The sequence below is a fragment of the Amblyomma mixtum genome, chromosome 2, assembly GCF_055824585.1.
Source record: "Amblyomma mixtum isolate Tamu chromosome 2, ASM5582458v1, whole genome shotgun sequence".
Lineage (NCBI taxonomy): Eukaryota > Metazoa > Arthropoda > Arachnida > Ixodida > Ixodidae > Amblyomma > Amblyomma mixtum.
The window spans coordinates 122,799,863-122,823,268 of record NC_143013.1 but is presented as its reverse complement, the minus strand read 5'-3'; the positions used below and the strand labels follow the sequence as shown (position 1 = coordinate 122,823,268).

Genomic DNA, 23,406 nt, shown 5'->3' with positions numbered 1-23,406 from the left:
GTACCTCCAGCTACACTGCTACCGTCTGCAACTGCCCGAAACGCAGCCGACACCTAGCACAACCGTCCGGAACGAAACAAAAATAGATTTGGAGCCTTTTCGCGGTGTTTTATAGACTTAAATGAAGTAAAGCGAGTTTATATTAAATTTGCAAGTATTATTTGAACATTAGACATCATGTGATGGCAAATATTCTTGCTATCAAAAATACGAAACTACTGCTGCTAGTGAATCAGCAGTGTTAAATTGTCGCTTCTCGGATTGAATGAAAGCACCGCCGACGAAAGTGCCGGCGGCGTTTTGCGTTTCTTCGAGCAACTGTACGCACTTTTTTAGGCCACGCCCTTATGCGACATGTCGCAAAAGGCGACACCGGCAGAATACCACCCCAGCTTCAAGAATGGCACGGCCAACTCAGTGCTTCCATGCAGCAGCATCCCGAATGCTCCGCCGAGGGTATCAAAACCCCGGCAGACGGCATCCAGCACGCTGCCCCGCGCGACGTCTGGCGTGTCGCTGTCAAGCTTCCGCCATTTTGGGCCGACTCATCCGAGGTGTGGTTTGCCCAAGTCGAGGCACTGTTCTCCCTCGCACACGTTACGCAATACCATACCCGCTACGATCATGTCGTCGCCCACCTCGAAGCCCGCTACGCCAACGAGGTCCGGGATATCCTTTGCAACCAACTAACCGTCAACCTTTACGACTACCTCAACACTGCACCCATCCCCCGCCTGTCACTCTCGGAAGACCACAGGGTGCGACAAATAGTGCGCAGAACTTGCCGAACGCAAGCCTTCGCAGCTCCTCCGCCACATGCGTGCTCTCGCGGGCAACATGGAAGTCCAGGATTCTTAACTGCGAGCAATGTGGCTTCAACGACTTCCACCGCATGTCCAGGCAATTCTGCAGGCTCAGCTTACACTACCTCTCGACCAACTTACCGAGATCGCTCACCGCGTCATCGAGGTATCTATACCGCAGTTGCCGCCCGCCATCCAGGCTGTCGCCGCACCGCTGAACACCACAGAGCTTGTGCGCCGCATCGAGAATATCACTCGATAGCTCAGCTCCCTTCAACGACGCCTGGACCGAAACTTGCCTACGCGCCACCCGCAAAGCCGTGACCGTAACACCACCCCGTCGCAGCAGCCTGGTGGCGACGACCGGTGCTACTACCATCGACGCTTCGGCGACAGAGGCCGAAAACGTCGACCACCCTGCTCGGCTGGACATCAGGGAAACGCCGACGGCAGTTCGTAGACACGACTACGAGCTGCCAAGCTGGAGGCCGACGCATCTTCGTCACCGACCAAATTACAAAGCAGCGGTTCCTTGTCGACAGCGGGGCCGACATCTGCTGCTACCCACGAGCTGCTACGTCTTTCGAGCTCAGCGCGGCAAATCGGTTCACAATCAAAACTTACGGCTCGCTCCGCCTGCACGTCCAGTTTAATAACCTACACCGTGGCCTTCAATGCAATTTTGTCATCGCCGACGTCATCAAGGCAGTCATCGGCTCAGACTTTTTGGCGCACTAAAACCTCGTTTCGGACAGCCGCCACAACCGTTTCATCGGCGCGATAACGGGACATTCATCACCAGTGCTGCGGACGACTATCCACCAGCCAAGCAACAAAGTACTCGGTGCCAAAAATCATTCAACGTAGCACGCCATACTCGCCGAATTTCTCGGTTTGACGCGCCCTAGCGGGTTGCCACGTGATGTGCAGCCCACCACTGTGCACCACATCCGGACCACCCCAGGTCCCCCGGTTTTCTGCCGCGCCCGTCGCCTTGCTCCGTACCGCATTCGCATAGCCAAAGCAGAGTTCGAAGCTATGCTCCGTGAGGAAATCGCCCGCCGATCCCACGGCCCATCGGCCTCGAAACTCCACCTAGTCCCGAAGAAGACCGAAGGCTGGCGGTCCTGTGGGGACTACCGTGCCCTCAACGCCTGCACCATTCCGGACAGGTGCCCCGTTCACACCATACAGGATTCGCCCATCGCATTTATGGCTGCCAAGTTTTCTCCGTGCTAGACTTGGTGAAGGTCTAAGCGCAGATACCCGCCAACCCGGACGACGTCCCGAAAACCGCAATCATTACCCCTTTCGGCTTGTTCGAGTTTCCCTTCATGACCTTTGAAATGAGGGACGCTGGACAAACCTTTCAACGTTTCATCGACGAAGTCGTCCGAGGCGTCGACTTCTGTTTCGTCTATCTTGACCACATATTGTTTTTTTTTTCCAGTAACGCCTACGCACACCACACGCACCTTTGTCTATTTTTCCAACGCCTCCATGACCACGGCCGACTCGTCAATGTACCAAACAGCACGCTCGGCGCTTCAGTCGTCTAATTGCTCGGCCACGAAGTTTCATCAGAGGGAACTCGACCTTTACCTCAACGCATCTCAGATGCGCAAAATTACCCTCCACTCAAAACCGCTAAAGTCCTTCGCCGTTTCCTGTTCATGTTGAACTTTTACAGGCGTTTCTTGTCACACGCAGCCGAGTACCAGGCTCCCCTCCATGATGCCTTGGCTGGTCTACGAGGAAACCAACCCGTAACGTGTACACCGGCTTTAACGCAACATTTAGAAGAATGCAAAGCTGCTCTCTGCACCGCAACGCTTCTCTCCCAACCCTGTGCCAGACGCTCTCTTAGGGCTCTTCACGGACGCTTCTAACTTCGCCGTCGGCGCCGTCCTTATGAAACGCGTAGACAACACCTGGCATCCCTTGGCGTTCTTCTCCAAGAAACTCTAAGCTCGGAAAACAACGCCTTCTGCGGCCAGTGTCACAAAAAAAACTACGACCCCCGCCTCGTCGAGTTCGCCAGCTTACTACAGAGAACTTCTGGCAATATACGAAGCATGCAGCATTTCAACACTTTCGCCGCATTCTCAAAGCACAGCACTGCACTATCTACACCGACCATAAACCTCTGACTTGCGCCTTCTCTCAACGCCGCGACAAACTCCCGCATGTGGCCTCTTCAATCCGCAGCATAATCTCAGCCATCTCGGCATACGCGCCTCTACACGCCTCGTGGCTGACCGCTATGTCTGGCCCTCCATGCAGCAGGATTGTCGCACCTGGGCGCGCTCCTGCATTCAATGCTATCGCGCTAAAGTCACCAGGCATGTCACTGTACCGCTCAGAGCATTCCCCCAGCCCTCTGGGCGGTTTCAACACGTCCACCTTGATATCATAGGGCCCTTTCCCCCCGCTGGACCCTATCGCTACTGCCTCACCGCCATCGATCGGTGTACTCAATGGCCTGAGGCACGGCCCCTCGAGGGAATCACAGCGGAAGACGTCGCCTCGGCCTTCTTCGCAGGCTGGATCGATCACTTCGGGCCCCCTCGCCGCGTCACCACCGACCAAGGACGACAGTTCGAATCGAATCTGTTCAGGCACCTCAGGCTGAGCATCGGGTTCGAGTGGTCAAGGACCATCAGCTACCACCCATGCGCCAACGAGATGATCGACCGCTTCCACCGACAGTTCAAAGCGGCCATCATGTGACTGACCACAATGACAGAGTAGTGTGAGACCCTAGGCTGGGACTCTCCCGCACCACTAACGTATCGCGGGCTGACCACACTGACCATGCAAATAACCTTGAAGTGAACACCTATTACTCAGTGAGCACATATGCAAAAAATTCAGGGGGCACTTTGACTGTCTAAAGTGCGTAGAGGCGAAAGAGTTTTCCGACACTGGTGACGTCACCACTTTATGACGTCACACATAATTGATGACGAAGTAATGACAAATTACTAATTAGTGGCTAATTACTGATTATTCACTCAGTACTAACTGACAGCTAATTAATGGCACTTAAGCTTCACCTTTAGGAGTGGAACGCGACAGCGTGTTGTAGCGCTGCCAGGGAGTCCACGGAACGCCACCATCCGTTCGGCGCGGTGCCTTGCCCTTTTAACGCAACGCTTTTTGAGGAAAAGAAATGGCGCTGCAATTCTCAGTCATCTCGGTGGACACCTTAACTGCACCGTACAGGAAGGGAGGAAGTGGCAGTGAAGGAAGAAAGAGGGGCCGTAATGAAGAAACTGAAATATTACGCAGTAGCTGTCTCACATATCTCGGTGGACACCCGTCAAAACGCGGACACATCTATCGACGCGGCTGCCGACACGGCTGTCGACACGGCTGTCGACACGGATGCCGACACGGACGCAGACACGGCTGCCGACACGGATTGCTAACGACAATATGAGGCATTAAAGGCTTTCGCCTTAAAACGTTCCACTCCGGCCGCTCAGGTCAATCTTCGCCACCTATTGTGGGCGTGCCCAGGAACACTGGACTCAAGAACAAGACAATTACTGGAAGCTGAACTTATGGCTACAAGGAAAAAACACCTTTCCTCGTGTCTAACAGATTACGCCTGCTCAGGTTTCAGAAAGAGAACAGCCTCCGCGACATTATTTTAGTCGATCAACATCCTCTTTCTATGCCACATGGCAAGTCTTAAAATTAAAGAAAGAAACATTCAGTCAGCAAACATAACCAGCATTCTTCTGCTTTATTTGCATCCCTTCCTTGCGATACCTTGGCGAGGTAGACTTCACAGAATGGTGTCGCCTACAGTGATTAAATCTGTGGCCATTCCAAAAGCTCTTCAACGAATTTTTCCTCACGAAGCTCAAACTTTAGTCTTCCTGACTCAGAAGAGCTCTAAAGTTTCTCCGATACCGGACTGCCTTTGGCAAATTCAGTCGTTTATTGTTCTAGTGAAGAAAATACGAACATCAAGAATTCGCGGTGAGCTAAATTTAGTCACACTTACTCTCAGCGAAAGTCCCGAAGAATGATGCGATTGGAAAGCAGCCTGTGGTGAAACAACTTTACTTCAACCAGCTCTTCACCTCCCTTCCAATGCCCAGTGTCTGTCACGAACCAGTGCGCAAGCAGTGCAGCGTGTGCACTGCCTATGCCTGCTCGTTAGCCTGGCCGCACAAAATTCGTTGTGCGGCGTCACCTAGGGGCTCGAGTTCCGCAGTCGTGAGTGACATAGTAAATTTTGTGCTACATTCGTTCGTGTTTTTGGCATCACAGCAAGTTCTTGAATGCGCAGTTACTTTCCACAGCGGACGGGAGTTTTTGCCTTTCACCTCCACTGAAATTTGGCCCCCGTGATCAGATCCCGTTCCACCCCCTTCATATAGGAGCCGAAGGCCATAGATACTGAGCTACCGCGACGTGTAGTGTGAGTAATCAAACTTTTGTAATTAGGAATTTCACTGGCTGCTCATGTCTGCCCCTATAGAAAATTATATGAAGCAGTCGATCGCGTTACGGCTGCGATCACACTTGATGCGCGGCTGTACAGAATGGTTTACATTTGGTTGGTTTCTAAGAAAAGCTAAATAAAAATCTTCACGATATATTGACACTGCGATTTGCGCAGCTGCAAAGAGCAGCTGTGTCTATTTTCTTCTGAATTGTTTGGCCAAAAGAAGCCGTTTATCGCCTAATTTACCGACTTCAATGAACAAATGAAGTGCTCACAAAACGATTTCCTTAACAAGGTAGCTTAATTACTAGAAAAGTACATCAACTGTAACGCGCAAGCGTTACTTCTCTCATGTGTGGCATGTACAGAAATTTTCCGCACTTTCTGTCCTAAAAATAACTCGGGTAAGCTCGAGTAAGTTCGGATGAGCGGCGAGCGAGCGGCAGCCAGTGGGAGAAAGGTTCGGTAAGTTCGGAGGAGCGCCGCGCAAATTGCTCGATATGTTGCACGGGAAGAGCAACATGTTTCGCACAATCCCTACTGGTGGCTGTGACAGGAATAGCCAATTGCTGATGCAGTGGCGCATCGCTTAACCGCTGCGCAACCGCGCTGCTAGTCGTATGACGGCTCGCCGCCACCTATGAATGTTAGCGAATCACCAGTTCTGCATATATGGGCAATAACTCACGGAGCTCCGAACAGGGTGCGGTTTGGTGGACAGCGCGAACTAAGTTACACAAATGCGCAGAATACAACAGACACAATAAACCACAAACGCACCAACAGAAAAGAGCAGCAGTACTGTTCGTAGCACTTTCGGAGAGTTAAATGCACCTGGTAATTTTAGAGACCAAGCTAAAGGTAGTGAATTATAATTTCCGAAAAAACTTTCCTCATGCGGGAAAGTTCTTCAATATTCCCACTGTGTTTGTTTTCTTCTTTTAAAAGAAAGCAAGTAATTGATAACACTAAAATAAAGTTGGCTCCTTTTCGAGAAACCCGTTTTTGAACGTTAACACTAACATGTACTACTGGGATGAAGCAATAGATCCGTGAAGTTGTGCGGTACTTTTCAACAACTTGCCATTGTTCCATTTTTCGTCTCTGGTTCGAAATGTCTTGCTGGTGTTGATAAATATCCCCTTCTCTTCCTCGTTCTAGCGCTGTCTGCTCTTCGATTACACAGGAAGGTTCCTAGAAGGACTTTTCAAATTTCTTTAAAGTATAGCTGCCGGCTTTGCCATGTAACTTACACCTGCCGATGTAGTATAAACAATTCATGAACAAAAGTGAAACGAAAAAATGCAGGGACAAAAACGCTGCGACCTAGTTCGAGAAACGCCGTTACTGCGCGCGCCGGGAGAGCAGCCGGTCGTCCTAAGGCATTAATTACCACGTAACGCTCGGACCCGCAAAAGCTAGCACGGGCGCGTGCCAGGAACGATAAGGCGCAACTCTTCATTCAAACTTAGATTGCCGTAGACATCCGCCGTAAACGGCTATTTCATGTGTTTCTTGAATATCAGGAACTAGAAATGGAGGGCAAAACACACCCTAAAATATGAAGCACAAAAGCGGGAGTGTAAAATTTTCAAACCGTGAGAACTACCACCCATACAGAGTGTTTTTGTTACTCCTGCACTCTCTTTTTTTGTTTTCTGATGAACCTTTGAAGAGGAAGTGCGACAGAAAACGCTAGAGCAAAATGGACATAAGGACGAGCAAAAGAAGTGCTTTCTATGTAGCTGTAGAATCAATTTTGTGATGCTTGCGAACAACCCGAGGGAAACACTATGTCTCGAACGCTCTGTTACAACAATTCACCCAGTGACCAGAGCCGAGGTATATTGAAGAGTATAGAGCACAGGCGATAAAGCAATTTTACCAATCGTGCTTCCTTTTACTCTGTGGTTTTCCTTTACACCTAGACACTTACGTTCTTGCGCACGTAGCAGCAGAGAGCACCGTTTTCTCCCTATCCTCTACATATCACAATACAAGTCATCACTGGTGCGGAGGACTGCCCTCATAGCGGATAACGGAAGCTAAGGTAACGCGGTAGACGTTCCTCACAGAGGATCTCATCCGCTCTACCTCTTTCTTAACTCCGGCCCACTGAGAGCATTTGCACGGCCATCGTAATGAAAATGGGAACTCGCATTGGCAGAGAGCCCAAGGATACGCGTGGTTTCAGAACGCTTCTGTCCTGACAACTCTTTTGAATTACCTTCAATTCAACTTGAAGTTTTTTTTTTGGAAACTATAAATATGTTGTATTTTCAAAGTACCTTCTGAAGACGAAAGACGACGTTTAACAGGAATTGCCAGAAGCCTAAAAAAGCTCTACGCATAAGTTTCACTATAGCTCGCAAATGGACGAATTAGGCAAGGAAGAACGACATCTCCCTCCGCTGCGGGTTCACACCTCTTCCTATTTCGAGACACGTGTGCTCGCAATCCTGGCTTACCTCACAAAAATTTCGCCGATCCACAGAGATGCTATCTAAAGAACCTAGCACCTGAGAGTTCTGGCGATGTTTGGCAAATTGGCGACACTCTGCGGCGGCGCCGTGAACTAGTCTAAGAAGGATCAGCGCGCAGCGCCATGTTGTTTGCTGTGTTGCCTATTTGGTTCGCCGGCATAGCGAAATATAACTGCCGCTATGAGTTGTTAGTGGGTTTTCTGGAGCGGCCAATGCGCATTGAAAACGGAAACAGCCGCCACACGCGCTGTAGTGGAACACTTGCAAGACCATAACCCCTAGTCAACACAGAACATCGAGCCTATAAACGATGACTTGCTCGAACAAGATATGTCTATGTAAATATCAGAAGGTATTTGTTGACAAGCGTCGCGGAGCACACATAACTGAATCAAGAGCTTCAACCGCTCAAGTGGCATAAGTGCTCAAACGTAAAGGGGTTTGTTCATGACTACATGTATGTCTGTAATTGGAGTCTCAATTAGGGCGTGCATGGGTAGTGAGTGACATGGTGCTTCGTGATCCATGGAGCGCCACGGGCCATATAATGATTGTATTTCTATTCTATTTCTTTCTGATTTTGCACCATGTTTTTGCCCCATACAAACGCTAGATCTCACTGGAATCAGTCAGCCACACCCGCGGATGATGAGAATCCTAGAAAATCGCAATAGAATTGTATTATAGCGGCCTTGCACTCATTACGTGACGTCACTCTGCTGCAATGAATTGAGAGCACGAGACGCAGTTAAATGCTTTGTGCAAAGATCGCCCGTAAATGTCGACCGCATTGGAAATGGTTTCCAGATATTTGCATGGTTGTAATTTTCTACTCATATTTAAAGTAGTCCGAGCTTTAAAAAAAAGAAATGTCCAATTAAAGAGGCGAAGTGCCACTGCTAGATGAGTTAAAACGCAGACGACAGTGAGCGACAATCTTTTCTATCTAGTTTGCTACGCAAGCAGAATTCCGATCGATTGTTCGCCCTTGCCTGTAATAGTTACAGGAAGTAGGAAATTATACACACCAAGTTTCAATAAAGTAGACGAATGATAGGTATCCCAGCACTAGTCACCTCACCGCAATAATTTCTGCGCTAGCTTCCATAACACCGATGAAATCACCCTATACACTTTGGTACGCCGGAAAATTAAAGAAAACAGATTGGTAACACGATGCGCCTCTGAAAACGTCACGTGTCACCACTCGGTTTGTTTACTTCCGGTGGCTGCGCCTGTTTACTCACGCGTCGGGGAAATCGCTTGCCTAAATTTCAGAGTTGTCCCTGCAAGCACACCTTAGACCCGGATCTGAAGGTGCGACTTTTAGAAGTGACCACCACTTGAGGCTTCGAAAACTACAAGCATGCCATGTGTAGACGCCGGTCGCTAAACGACGGCTATGGCAGCAACCATTAGTCTCTCGGTACACGAGCCTACACAGGTGGCGACTCATGGGGTTGTTCCCCCTCCTTTTCAGCACAAACGGTCCCGGCAGCCGCGGACATGACTGCAGGCCTACGGGAGATCTGGATGCGGTAATCTGCTGTGGCCGAGTAGAAAGGTATCCTCCCGCCAGAAGTACAGCTGTGACGTCATGCAAGCAGCCAATGGCAGCGCTGGTCTCCATGTCCCGTGCCATAGTATTTCCATGCTTGTGGCATATAACTCTTAGAAAAAATAGTCCCAAAAACCGTCACTACGCGTACATCAACCCGACCGTGATTTTTTTTTAAACCAATGCTCGTATGCCGTCATCCAGTTATAAAGCGAACACCTATGCGCCATATGTGGGATATCTATGAACTGACGCGCAAGCAGAGACAGCGCAGGGAGCGGCAACGGTTTCAGCACTTCCGTCAGGTTCTCAATAAAGTTGGCATCATTCTTGCGTGATATTTTGCGGAGCTGTGATTTAACTTTTACGCGTTCCTGTGTTCACATCAGAAGTGTACGACCATGTACAAGTGCCTCCATTGCTGAAGTCATATATTTGAAATTGTGCCCAAAGCGGGTCAATGGCCCAGCTGTCCGCTTTCACACCGGATGGTATGAAACGCCAGACAGTCATTTCTTCCTTTGCTCTCATTATTCTCTAACATGACACAGAACAGTGACTCTCTAGGTCTCACAAGGCTGCCGCTATCGACGATGAAACGCGAGTTTATAGGGAAATTTTAAAGCAAGTATGCTTTTCTATATAGGCTAACCACAGAAGTGTACACCGGAGCGCCACCATGATGGATTGACTGTAGACCCCAATCTAGGTTGTTAAATTCGCCCATAAGCTATCTATAAATAGAGCACGTGGTTCCTTCTGGAGCAGTATGGCACATAGGTCCGCCACTATGCTTTCCCAAGCGATCAAGCTGTTGCGGACAGCTGACATAATTACAAGCAGGAGCACATATCACGTGCTTGAGCCGTCTGTTTCAGCACGTGTTCAGGGCTGTGAGTGAGTGAATAAACTTCTGCAAACTTTTATTATCCAACAGAAAAAGCCTCCCGGCTCCTCCAACCCCCCCCCCCCCCCGGCCTCTAAGGCCAATGGGGCGGGGGGGGGGGGGGGGACGCTTCCCCGCAGGGTGGTAGGTCTCTTGCCCTGGCGGCGTCTGTTCTTTCTGTTCTGCCTTGGTTTGTTTTTCGCATCTATTACTTGTGTCTATACTTCGTACCTCACACTCCTGCTTACAGCCTCACATTGAGGCTAATAGTATTGCATAAAAAACTAAATTGATGATTTCTCCGTTTATGCCATATCCTCTTCATTCCATGGTAACCGCCTTACGGACTGTTCCCGTGGTAACCACCCTCCGGTTCCACCCTCCTTCGAATTGTTACACGCTCCTCCCTCCACGGTAATCCAAGTAGCTACCACTAGAAGCCGCCCGCCAGTTACGTGCACTACTACGACTACTGCGACTAGGACTACTGTGACCCAGGAACGAGTGCTTAACATGCGTCGCTGCGAAAATGCTAAATAAAGTATTGTCCACATCCTATATCATAATATATACATGCTCTCGATCAATTATTTAAGTTCGGGTAAATGAGTGACGCAAACACGTGACCGCTCGAGGATCTTTATCGCTTTAGTACAGCCCTATGTATTATTTTTTCCCGATAGCACCCCGAAGCACCATGCATGGCCGATACTCCGTGTGTCATTTTAAATTCTCCAGCAAATTATACAAAGCATGAATTCTTGACACTGGTTCTCCAGCAAAGTGCCTTGGGTGATAGGCTTTTGTACTGGTCCTCATCGTAGCACGTATATTCCCCATGTAAAAAATGAAGCCTATTTGGTATGTTGCGTAAAGGCTTGAAAAGTATTGGGCATGTCAGACTGTACGCCAAAGCCGGATTGTTCATAAATGTAGGAAGCGCTTTCTGTTTTTTCTGCCGTATGTTTTCTGTCCTCTAAACTGCCGATGGCACAGTATTTTGAAGGCAGCTTCACTCCTTACTTTCTGTTTGCGGCTATTATCACTGCATTGCAATCTCGGTGTAGCTCTGCGCATATTGGACCCTTAGTAACAAACATTTATCATACACCCCATATCAGTGCTTCTTAGGTATAAAATAACTTATGCTGTCAATGCAAAGCGCTGTATATTGAAACCTTCCCCAAGGTTGTCTGAGCAAGTAATCTACGCAAGGCGTGAATTCTCCCGCGCAGGCTTTCTTCTGAAACCCTCAGTACCTCTTCTCACCCGGTCTCCTAACTGGAAAAATTTATCCCGCATCCAAAATTCAAGGCACGAATGGAAGAAACGCGCTTCTAACGCTGAATGTGTCATCACCTGATACCACGCATTGTGGAACGGAAAAATTAGCACTGAAGTGTTCTTTACAGCCAGGAACGCACTCTGAAGTATTTTACGAGACATGACTGATATTTGCGTGGTTTTTGTGCCTTGAAAGGCTCCGAATTTATTGTTTTGGCTTGAATTTTACTATTACCTTAGGCATGACGCCTTAATCGCAGCTGGAAACTGCCAGCCTAACAACAGACTCCACTCCCCACAGCTTTCCGTGCCGTTTCGACCTGCTCAGTACTGCAGAATAAAGCACGCGCAGGCATGTTTGTTTGTTCCCACCTGCAGGGCAGTTGAGCCTTGCATACTTATCGCATTGGCTCCGCCCGAGTAGCTTGAGATGAGGCCTGCCATCCATCTTGCTCGGCATCAAAGCGGCCGGTGACAGGACGGCGCGCGACTTAATAAACAACTCTGACAACCATTGTCGGAAGTTTTCACTCCAAAAATTTGGGCATGCCTATAGAAAAGGCGAATGCGAGCGTTGGCTTCACTTTGCGTCAAGTACGCTGTCGTGAGCGATGTTTATTTGTTTACCCTCCGCGTCCCCCACTCCGAACTTAAGTGGTAGGAACCCCACCACATCACCTCTTGTTTTCCTTCCACCCACTAATAATAGCATGACTCCGTTCCTAAACACTATCGATTGTCATGCCTGCTTAGCCATTATGCCGTTAGCGCCAAAGGTAAATATTCTTGCTATAAATTCCTCCGGCTGTTTACAAGGCTACAGCGAAACAGACCTAGATTAGTTCCTTGAGGCTGGAGCTCACACTTTCGGCGTGGAAAACGGGAGAGTTCTGCAACCCTCGTCTCGGGGCATTGGATCCTGGAGTGCACAGTAGCCAATCGGAAACCTGTCTTGTTAAAATCCCTGCCTTACCCCCCTCTCTGTATCTATCTGCGTGAAACTGCCTCAATTATACTGATTATTGAACTTTGAAATCGGTATCAATGTCTGCCTTTTGAATGAGGAAAAATAAAGCTTCGGTTCTGTTCTTGACGACAAAGCGCGCAGAAAACGACGAAGACGTCGACGAGAAAAGGCGCGGACAAGAGTTAACTTCCTACTGAATTCGTATTCAATACATTGGTTGAAATATACAGAGACATGTTAGGGATTAAAAAGGAAAAGGAAAAACTAGCAAAAAAATTGCTTACATTAAAAAACCAAAGTGCAGTTCTCGCGTGGTTAGGGCACATATTCCTAATCTCCTTTTCCGCAAGAGTGACTGATGGTGTGCATACACAGTCACTGAATGTCCTAACTATCTCCAGAGCCTCGATTATCTATCTTGCACTCTACGTATAATGGCTGTCAATACCTATACATCTTTCGTAATCGGGAGCACGGTGGCCACCACCCCCAAACTCACGGAGGCGCCACTGAACCTCAACTGTTTCGCCCGTCCTCGTTACATTTTTGTCATGCTGTCGCAGCCAGTGTTTTACGCATCGTCCAATCTGGCCAACGTAGCAGTGGCCGCGGGACAACAGTAGCTTGTAGATGATACAATCCATACAGTCATTATACCTGTTGACATGCCGTGTCTGACAACCAACATTTAGACTCCCCGATGGCTTCGTCAGCCTGCAAAGCCTGATTAGTTTATCGGGGGCTTAAAGAACGAGATTGACATTGATCCTCCGAGCAATCTTGATAAGATCGTGAGACAAGGAATGGATGTTACTGAATGTCATCGTACGCAGATCACAAGATACTCGAGGCGTTGAAGATAGATGGGACAGACAGTGACTGCGTTAGCACACCATCAGTCGCTCTTCAGGAAAAGGAGATTCGGTATATGTGCCCTGACCGCGTGAGAATTTGACTTTGCTCCTGTATTGTAAACCATTTGCTTTTTCTTTGTTTTTTTGTATTCCCCCCTATCATGTTCGTCAATACTTTTACCAATGTTTCAAATAGATCTTTAGCCGTAACTTAGTGCTCGTTCGTGCCTTTTCTGGTCTACACCTTTGTCCTTTTCTGTGCGCTTTGTTGTAAAAAATGGATTACCAACTAGTCCAAGATCCCATGTAATAAAACCTCCGTTCGAATTACATCCTTTGTTGCATTCTTCGCGTGATGCTTCACATTTCAGCCTTTCTTTCCCTCTTCTTCTCAGTTCTTTCCTTAACGCTTCTTAATTTCTTTCACTTCCCCACGTCTTTCTGGCTTTCTTCCATCCTCAAAAACTCCGAAGCAGACTCATCAGGTTGGCCTCTATTTCTCTGTAGCGGTTCGAGAAGTACACAAGACTGAGCACCACATCGCGCAGTAGCAGGCGAAGTATGTCAGAAAAAGAAAAGCTGAGAGAGAGAAAGAAGAAAAAGTGTTGCGTCTAAACACTCCAAATGCCGGTTTGATTACAAACAAACAACAAACATATCAACAAAAAGCTTCGAAAACATGAAGTTATTGAAAGCGACCAGCTCCGAGCTCATAACGTGTTGTCCACGAAAGCTTTAATAGAGGAGGAGAAGTAAGCTTAAGAAGTAAGAAGTAAGAGGACAAGAAGTAAGAAGAAGTACTAGGTTGTGGCGCAGAGCTTTTGTGGGTGACTGCACTTAAGGGTGCTGCTTGGTCTGTTCGTGGTCTGTCAGTTTAGTTAACCACTGGGAGATATTTCAGCGTTCATAATCAGAAACCGCCTCTACGTTCGCATTTTCAAATGGTAAATAAGCAAATGCGAGTAGGATACCTGCTTATTCTTAACAGAGCGATGGCAGTGCGTCACATGTTAAGGTATCATTTGCTATGATCTCTGAATTTATGCCGCACAGAGATGCTTACCAAACCAGAACAAAAGCTTCAGTTTTAGCGGTTTATTGGTGCCCCATGATGTCGGATGCCCTGCGTTTTGTGAAATTTTATGAACTGAAATTTAGTGCGTACTTTATATTTTCGGAGCAGGATTGACAGTTCAACTTCCAGTCATCATCTTTGTTGACATCCGGGCGCATGAAAGCTCTCAAAATGGAAAGTGTGTTTGTGTAAATTTATTTCAAAATGTACCACCGAGGCTCACGTCAGTCACCAAAATATCCATTTTCTTTTGTATATTGCGTTTAAAATAGAATCTGTTGGATTCCAGTGATGCCCTCTACTGGTGTGGGATTTTAAAAACGCAGACTACGCGAAATCGCGCAAGCAAGTAAGGTAGCCGTAACAAATAATGCAGGAAAATTTGTATGGCAGAACATACGAAAATACAGTACAATAAAGATAGTCAATCAGCCAAGAGGAATAAGAGACGTTTCTGCACTATCAATGCAATGAACATTTTCTTTGAGGTGTTGCCAATTGTGATATCGGAGAAGTACGCATATACATTTAAGAAAGTCCTGACTCCCCGGTAGCCTGTACTTTAACGATGAGCTGGTTTAGTTTTCCCAGAATCAAGGCAAAGTGAAGCATGGCTGAAAACGCATTCAGTATGTAGCATAATGCTTATGTGCTTATTCTGTTGCCACACCGCTCGCTTAATTTTTACCTTGCTTACTATTCACTAGGCATAATAATCTAAACGTTGCAAATGTATTGGGTTTTTGAGAATGAAAAGCACACATCTGTTATCTTCTAAGGTGTATTTCTCGCATTCTTGGCTGTGCGAGGTTCTGCTCAGAAGTTATAATAACTTGTTCAAACCAGTCGCCGCTCAATAACGTATTATTCACCACGTTCAACTGCTTAACATACAAAGACATATTCACATAAAATGAATGTTTGGTAAATTTAGCTCAAGAGTGCTAAGCTCAAGTTAGCAGCAGTGTTGCGGAACTCCCCGACAGTTGCAGCAAGTAACCTTCATAATATTGCTCCACTTGGGATGGACTGTATAATTTTTCTATGCATAGTGTCTACTGACCAATGCCACGTGCCTTCAGGATTAGCGAGCGAATTCCTACGTCCTCCTTTTATTTAGGGTTAAGTCGACCGTTGTCATTCAGTTTATCCTGCCGAGGGGGTACGCATCTCATTAACATATCCTTGGTTCTCGTACCTCCGACGAGGGTGGATATCCATTTCATTACCAACTCCTGGGGCATTATGACGAAACCTCATCAAGTATTTATTTTACCAGAATACGTCCAAGTAAACAACTATCCGCCGAGAGCGAGTTTTTTTTGCCACCATGCTCTGACTTATTTGCGACAGTGTTGCACGACTACCTTTTTTTATGGCTTTGCATCTTGATGCACGGCAGGATGCAAACAAAATTGTATGACACCGGGAGCACTCTTCGCCATCAAGCCGGCTCAATCCTACACATAAATACGTGCACAGACAGAGACATAGAATTAAACGGCTAAACAGCTGAGCACAGGAATAGCCCGTAGTAGTGAGAAATATAGATTTGCGCACCAACGAAATAGATTAATGCAGTCAGGCAAAAGCATAGTCTACTTCCTTCGGTTTAGAACCCCAAATTACTGGGGAGTACACTAACGTATAAAAGGCACTGTTGATGTTCGCAGTGCCGCCGACTGAGAGGCTCCACAGGTTTTATCTGCGGGTTACACTTTTTATTCGAACCGCTGTGCAGCCTCTTCTTGAATGACGGGACATAGCAACTACGGTGATGCAGAGAAGTGCAGAGGCGTGATATGCAGACTATTTTCCGGCGCTGCTCGCTGTCGACTTGCGCGCACTTATCTCCTAACCACGTGGTTAATTATACGACCCCTTTATTTAAATATGAAGAGTATCGCGCAACATAGAGCATCAGGTGAAGCATAATTACAGCCATGCCGTAAAGGGTGATTGCCGAACTTCGTTCTTTGCTGCAGCGTTCTGCATCACGTTTACAATAGAGCGGAAAAAGTGTCAAGAATCTGCCACTGCTTGCTAACAAACTACTCCAATGAAATTTCAAGTCATATTGCTTTTCAAACTATGCGCTTTTGTCCCCAATTGGAGTCCTGGTTGATTCCAATTCCGGTGCCTAATCAATTCACAAAATAATATTTTAGAACTTTGCAAGGTTAGAGACGAAATGCATTACCGTATTGTTTAATGCAATATCAAACGTACACCTTGCATCTATATACGGCTTCTCAGTGTAAGTTCTGCTTCAACACGTAGGTGCCAAGGCACAAAATGGGATTAATCATGAATCTCTGACGCGGTCTGCATTTGTCATCGCCTTTCAGAGCAGAATTCGCTACAGAGGCTTTTCAGGGACGCTCTATCTCTGTAGAAGGATAAGAATACAAGTAAAATGCTTACGAAAGGAAATTCTTTAGGAAGACAATATAAAAATTTGCAATAGCGGTCGGTCGCTTGGCGAAAGGACAATCTCTTCATTTGCGTCTAATTATCACACCACTTAGCTAGTTAGTGGCAATGAAACAGGAGAGAACAAACTGAGGGCCTTACGGTCATTATTCGGTGGTAGAGAGGTGTTTATTTATTTATTTATTTATTTATTTATTTATTTATTTATTTATTTATTTATTTATTTATTTATTTATTTATTTATTTATTCATTTATTTATTTATTTATTTATTTATTTATTTATTTATTTATTTATTTATTTATTTATTTATTTATTTATTTATTTATTTATTTATTTATTTATTTATTTATTTAGAGATACCTTGCAGGCCTCCAGGGAGGCAATGTGTAAGGGGGGAGCAATAAATATGTACTACTGTAGCTGTGGCGTACAACAGTAGCTTACAACAGTGTTGTCGGATAATTCGTGGGTACGGTATATACACACGTGAATATCTATCAGTGTCAGTTAATGGAGAGTTTAGAATAACTAAACAAGCGTGGTGATTAAGCAGAAATTGCACAATAGACCTCAGACTGGGTGCAAGCTTCTATTTTTCTGCGTAATGGAGTGCTGAAAACAAGCTGTGTGCAGCCTATGATATACCATCACATCAGTTCTTTCATTCTAGATTACCCTCGTTTTGAAACGGTACAACGCATGTAAAAAATTTTTTGAACAATGGATGATAATTTAGCGTCGTTACGTCTAATGCAAACCAGGTGCGCTAACTTCGGTTTCGGTCCGATGCACGCTTTTCAAGGTCAAGCAGGCGTCAGGCAAATGTCGGCGAAATACGACTTAACGTCCGCGTTAAGGGTATGACGTGATAACGTTAATGGGTTAACGCCCATTTATACGCTACCGGTCGTGCTCCACTTTGCATCAATATATCGCTAGTATTCCTCACACCCCTCCTGGTGCAGTAATAAAGGTGTTAATCGATACCCCACTGCCTTGCAATGAGAGGTTCTGCCACCGGTAGGGCTTGTGAGACCATTCCATACAGTGTTCATACATTTTGTCAAGGACTTTTGTCTATATAAACTTTCTATAGACAAATACTAAGAATAGTCTGTAGAGGATGCATAGCTATGGGGCTATACGCTTTTAGTATACTTTTTTCTAAAGATAAAGGTCTACTGAAACTTAAATAGACAAATTTCAGTTTCAGATGGCCTTTACCTTTAGAAAAAACTCAGTTAGACACAGCCCCGCCCCCGGCGGCTCAGTGGTTACGGCGCTCGGCTGCAGACCCGAAAAGACGTGGGCGCGATCGCGGCCGCGGCGGCCGAATTTCGATGAAGGCGAAATTCTAGAGACCCGTGTGCTGTACGATGTCAGTGCACGTTAAAGAACCCCGCGTGGTCGAAATTTCTGGAGCCCTTTCCTACGGCGTCCCTCATAGCCTGAGTTCATTTGGAACGTTCAACCCCACGCCCATGAGGGCTATACAGCGCAGGAGATTATCTCGACCTAAATCTGGAATATTCGTACGTGATGGTCTATGACCTCCTCCAGCGGCGAACAGATAGCCGCGCACACACACCTAATATCTACTGCCCCCTGAAACTCAAAACATAACTTTTTCTAACATCGTTAGCACAGCACTAAGAACAGCGGGTCGCGACCCCTTCATGATAGTGGGCGATTTTAACGCTCCCTGTCCCATGTAGGACTATCACAAGGAAAAGACGCATGGCCGTAAATTGGCGGAACATGTATCTACGCTGGGCATCACTATTCAAACCAACCCGGTCCACCCCATACGTTTAGGGAATTCTGTCACTCGGGACACCTGCCCCGACCTTATCCCCGCGAAACACATTCGACACACAGAGTGGATCAACACCGAGAATAACCTCGGTAGCGACCACTGCATACTGAACACTGTCATTTGGACTCAACCCTTACATCCCCCTTTGTACAAGCCAAACTTCCCGACTGGAATGCTTTCCGCAAGACCTTCCAAGTAACTTCTCACATGAAGCAGGAATACTACATTTGGGCACACGGACTCATGCAAACACTCCGTTCCCACGAAAACAAGATCCAGCTTACGGAGCGTGCACCGGACGTAGATAATCACCTGGTGTACCTCTGGGAAGCTCACCGCAGCCTCACTAAACAATGGCGGCGGCAGAAACACAATCTCTAACTCCGCACTCGCATCTCTGACCTCACTCAGCAAGCTGCCGAGTATGCTGCCAACCTCGCCGACACTAACTGGGTAGATCGATGCAACAGCGCAGCAAGACGGATGTCGAGCCACAACACGGCGGCTCTTTAGGAGTCTCATACGCCCCCCATAAACACTCTCGGAAACTGAAAAATACCTCAATCGCGCGATACACAACTCTCAAAGAAGGATGGAGCAGCTAGCGAACGCCTTGCGCTCACAATATCTCAATCAGGATCAACACCAGCGCAGGCAGGATTATTCGTATGCAGGCTGTGATAACCCGGAACGGGATCAGCGATCAGCTTTTCCAGTTTTACGACCTTTGAGCGGCTTTTGCGAAAATGAGCAGGGGGAGGGCGCCCGGGAGAGATAACGTCGCAGTCAAATTATTGGAGAACCTTCCTGATCGGCCATACGAAACCCTATTCGAATATATCAACTCCATTAGGAACGGGGACGCTTCGTTACCACCCGATTGGAAGACATCATTGGTAGCCTTTACCCCTAAAGCGGGAAAACCGGTCAGCACTGACAACCTCCGGGCCACCTTCCTCACTTCATGCGAAGGAAAACGGATGGAAACGATGGTCCGTGACCGCCTCTCGGAATACCTAGAGAGTAAGAACACCTTGGCCGACACCATGTTCTGTTCCCAACCACATAAGTCCGTACAAGGCATCCTTTTACGGCTTCATCACGAGGTTCTCGAACGCATACAACGCCCACACAACGAAAAAATACTCCTAGTACTCGATCTCAATGGTGCGTATGACAATATTGTTGCGAAAGCAACACTACGCTAGTCGCCAAGGCATTTTTCGGAGCCGAGGAAAGGTCATACCGCGCATGCGCGAGGAGCAGAGACATCACACGGCGCATAGCTGGCGCTCCGCCGCCGTCGCAGCGCGGGTGACTCAGAGGTGCCGCCGCCGCAGTCGCCAGTTGCGCATGCGCAGCAGCGGCGCATAGTTAGCGTGCCGGGACCGCCGCCTTTGCCGGGCGCTCTCCATCGCCTCACTCTTTCTCCTCATTGCGTTCGCAATCCTTCAGGTTTAACCTGAGCTAAACCACTGCCAATTTTTAAACAAGGCGTCATACTAAAGCAAATAGCGAGACCAACTGGGGTCCTCGTACGTTCAACAACATCAGGCATTTCCTAACAGACCGCTTGGCCTAAATACGCTTACAAGAGACCGAGTACGGCCCGTTCGAGATGGCAACGCGGGGCGCACCACAACGCGCTCTGTTGTTCCCGCTTCTCCAACATTGCCACGATGCATCTCCCGGCACAGCTGGCGGGTGTCGGCGGTGTTCAGCATGTACTGTACGCCGACAGATGGAGGAATGCCTGCAAGCAGTGGCGAGCCTAGTAGAGCACTATGCCACGTACTTTGGTCTCCAGTGCTCCTCATACAAGTCTCAATTTGTGCATATTTGATCTTCTCCAAAATCCAAAGTCTCCGTTCAGCTTTCTCTCGCCAGCGGCCCCATCCGTGAAGGAAAAAAGCTTCGAATGCTCGCTCTCTTCATTAATCAACATCGTAAGGCTTACACAGCTCTTGCCAAACTCCGAAATGTCGGGTACCAGAAGGGCCGAATGGTTCGCCGCGTTTTCAACAAGCGAGGAGGGCAGCGAAGTAAGGATCTGGAGCGTCTCGCGCATGCATTCGTAACTAGTCGAGTACTGTACTCGACTCCCTACCTCTGCTGGCGGAAACATGACGAAGGTTGCTTGGAGGTTGTAGTCCGCTAAGATTTCAAGAAAGCCCTCGACCTCCCGATCTCCACTTCTAACGTGCGACTCCTTGCGTTTGGCATGGTAAACACCTATCGGGAGCTTCGCGAGGCGCATCTCGTTAACCAATACACGCGTCCCGCCTAGGTCGTGTCCGGTCGCCGCCTCTTGGACCAGTTACACATCAGCCATGAATATGATACGATGGAACGGATTCGAGTCCGGGCGGTTGCCTTGCACCGCCGCTATTTCTCAAACAAACACGTCTTCTACGCCGACTTTTCACGCCCCTTCCACTCCAGGGGCGATTAGTACATGGCTGCTGTCATACACGAGGGAAAACAAGTGGACGGCCTCTCGTTCACAACGCCAAACTCAACGCATTCTGAGGAAGGGGCAAGCGCCCCCGCAGGCTCCCATCCTGACTCTAAATTCATCCTAACAGACTCCCGCGGAGCCTGTGGTAACTTTCAGTTCGATTGGATCACTCCATTCGCTTACCAAATTCTTGGTGAATACAAGGGGGGTACTGCGCACAAAAAGACAAGGACAAGAAGATAACACAACAAGCGCAGTTTTTACAAGAAGATAACACAACAAGCGCAGTTATCTTCTTGTCCTTGTCTTTTTGTGCGCAGTACCCCCCTTGTATTCACCATGATTGACCGACTAGCCCAACAACGTACGCTTTTAAACCAAATTCTTCGCCACAGTACTCGCGACGGCGATCTACCTCATCACTCAATCGTATGGGTCTCCGGCCACCAAGGAATGCCAGCTAACGAAGCCGAATATGAAGCGGCTCGCGCACTCACTCACCGGGCGCCACGTGTCCCATCGGAGTGACTGAATCCAGATCACGGCCCTCTTCTTTCTTTTAAAGACATTACTGAGCACTACCGTGCCGAACACCGGCAATACCCGGTTCCTATGAATGGACTGGGTACAGCTGGCGAACAAACTCTCCTAGGCTGTTTACAAACACCCTGCTGTGCCCGGCGGTTCTCAAGCATTTTTATCCGTCTTTTGATGGCCGCTGTTCACTCGGTGGGGAGGTGGCCGATGTTTTTCACATGGTTTGGGAATACAGGAAAAATTCTTCCCTCCCCTTCATCACCCCTTCCCCTACACGAAAAGACTGCTCGACTGCCAGGAACTATCGGCCCAACAGGCCCCGGTCCTGCCCGACCTACGCAGCAGTCATGACCGACAGGATCCCGGAATGAGAGACTCTTCCAAGTACTGTAAGGGGCGAGACCCACTAGGGGCCTCTCCCCGAGCACCCCTCAGTAAAATGGTAAATAAACGCTCTTAACCCCCACTTTCTCTCAGGGCACGGTTGCGGTGTCAACACAAAAGTGACAATTGCTGCGCCATTTTCTGTTTTCTAAAACAACTAAAACAACTGCGCCTTAACCGCCGCAGTGGATGAGTGGTTAGGTTGCTCGACTACTAATTGTGAGCTCCTGTGTTCGAAAATGGCCGCGGTGGTCGCGTTTTGATGGAGGAGATACGCAAAGGCGCCCGTGTACTCTGAGATGACAGTGCACGTTAAGCCCCTGCAGCGGCTGTGCTTGTAACAGTCACCCGCCAGTGCAGCAGCACATCGGTTAACCGCAGCGCCACTGGGCTGGCAGGGATATGAGAACTCACAGCTATTTAAAAATACCGCTCATTTTGTGCACCTGCGTACTCGGAATCGGAAAATAATTGCAACTGTAATAGATAGGAGGGCGAAAATCAATGGAGTCAGAATTAGAATTGGGTAACAATTGGAAGAGAATCAGAACTGGAGTATATTGGTGAATGAAATGACAATGATGTCGCAGTTCCACTGCATGAGTCACAAAATTTCATTCCCTGCTGCCATCATGGCCTTATATAATTCGTGTCGCTGCTAGCACACCCCAATTGTACTTCACACTCCAATAACGAATCGCAAGCAGCACGAAGTTTTTCTACATTCGGGCCCGCAACTTCAGGGCAGGCCTGGCTCACGCCTGAAACTTCAAGTCTGGCGCATGCTATAAGAAACACCACAATTCTCGGCACGATGTGGCCCGAGGGCCGGGCCGGCGCTTGCTCTTTCGGGACGGCTCGAGCCCGTGCAGTGCTCTAGTCGAAAGGACGTAATGGCTTGTAAGTTTTTGCAAGCTTCCTTTCTCGATGTTCGTGCTGCTGACCGTCGATGACCGATGCCCACCGACAAGGCATACTTGTGGAACTATTTTGCATACTTTAGTCAATGTTGATTTTCCAAAATAAGTCTTTTAGCTGCACGAAATAACAACCATTCTCCCACACGTTTCCAGCCTCAAGGCTGCCAGTGAGCTCGCACTTCTTATTGGCTCTTTTGAGAAAATACCGCTTGATCAAGCAGGATACTCCACTCTCTTGGCCCTCATGATACCAGCATAGGAACGTTTAAAACGGTTGCCAGTTCCAAGAACGATAAAGGTATTTCGAATTAAAAGCCACTTCTGGTGTAGAATATTTCTAACCAGCGGTGCATTTCCACGATTCCGACGTACGCTCACAAAAGCCGGCGTTATTCAAGTCGCCAAAAATCTTCATTCGAGGTAGGAATCAGCGGCGATGATTATTTATTTATTTATTTGAAAATACTGCAGGCCAATATATTGG

General features: G+C 47.8%; 1 pseudogene; it reads left to right on the top strand.

The window, feature by feature from the left end:
• The first annotated feature begins 347 nt into the window (after positions 1–347).
• On the top strand, positions 348–858 carry LOC149360759 (uncharacterized; annotated as a pseudogene).
• Positions 859–23,406: the final 22,548 nt, after the last annotated feature.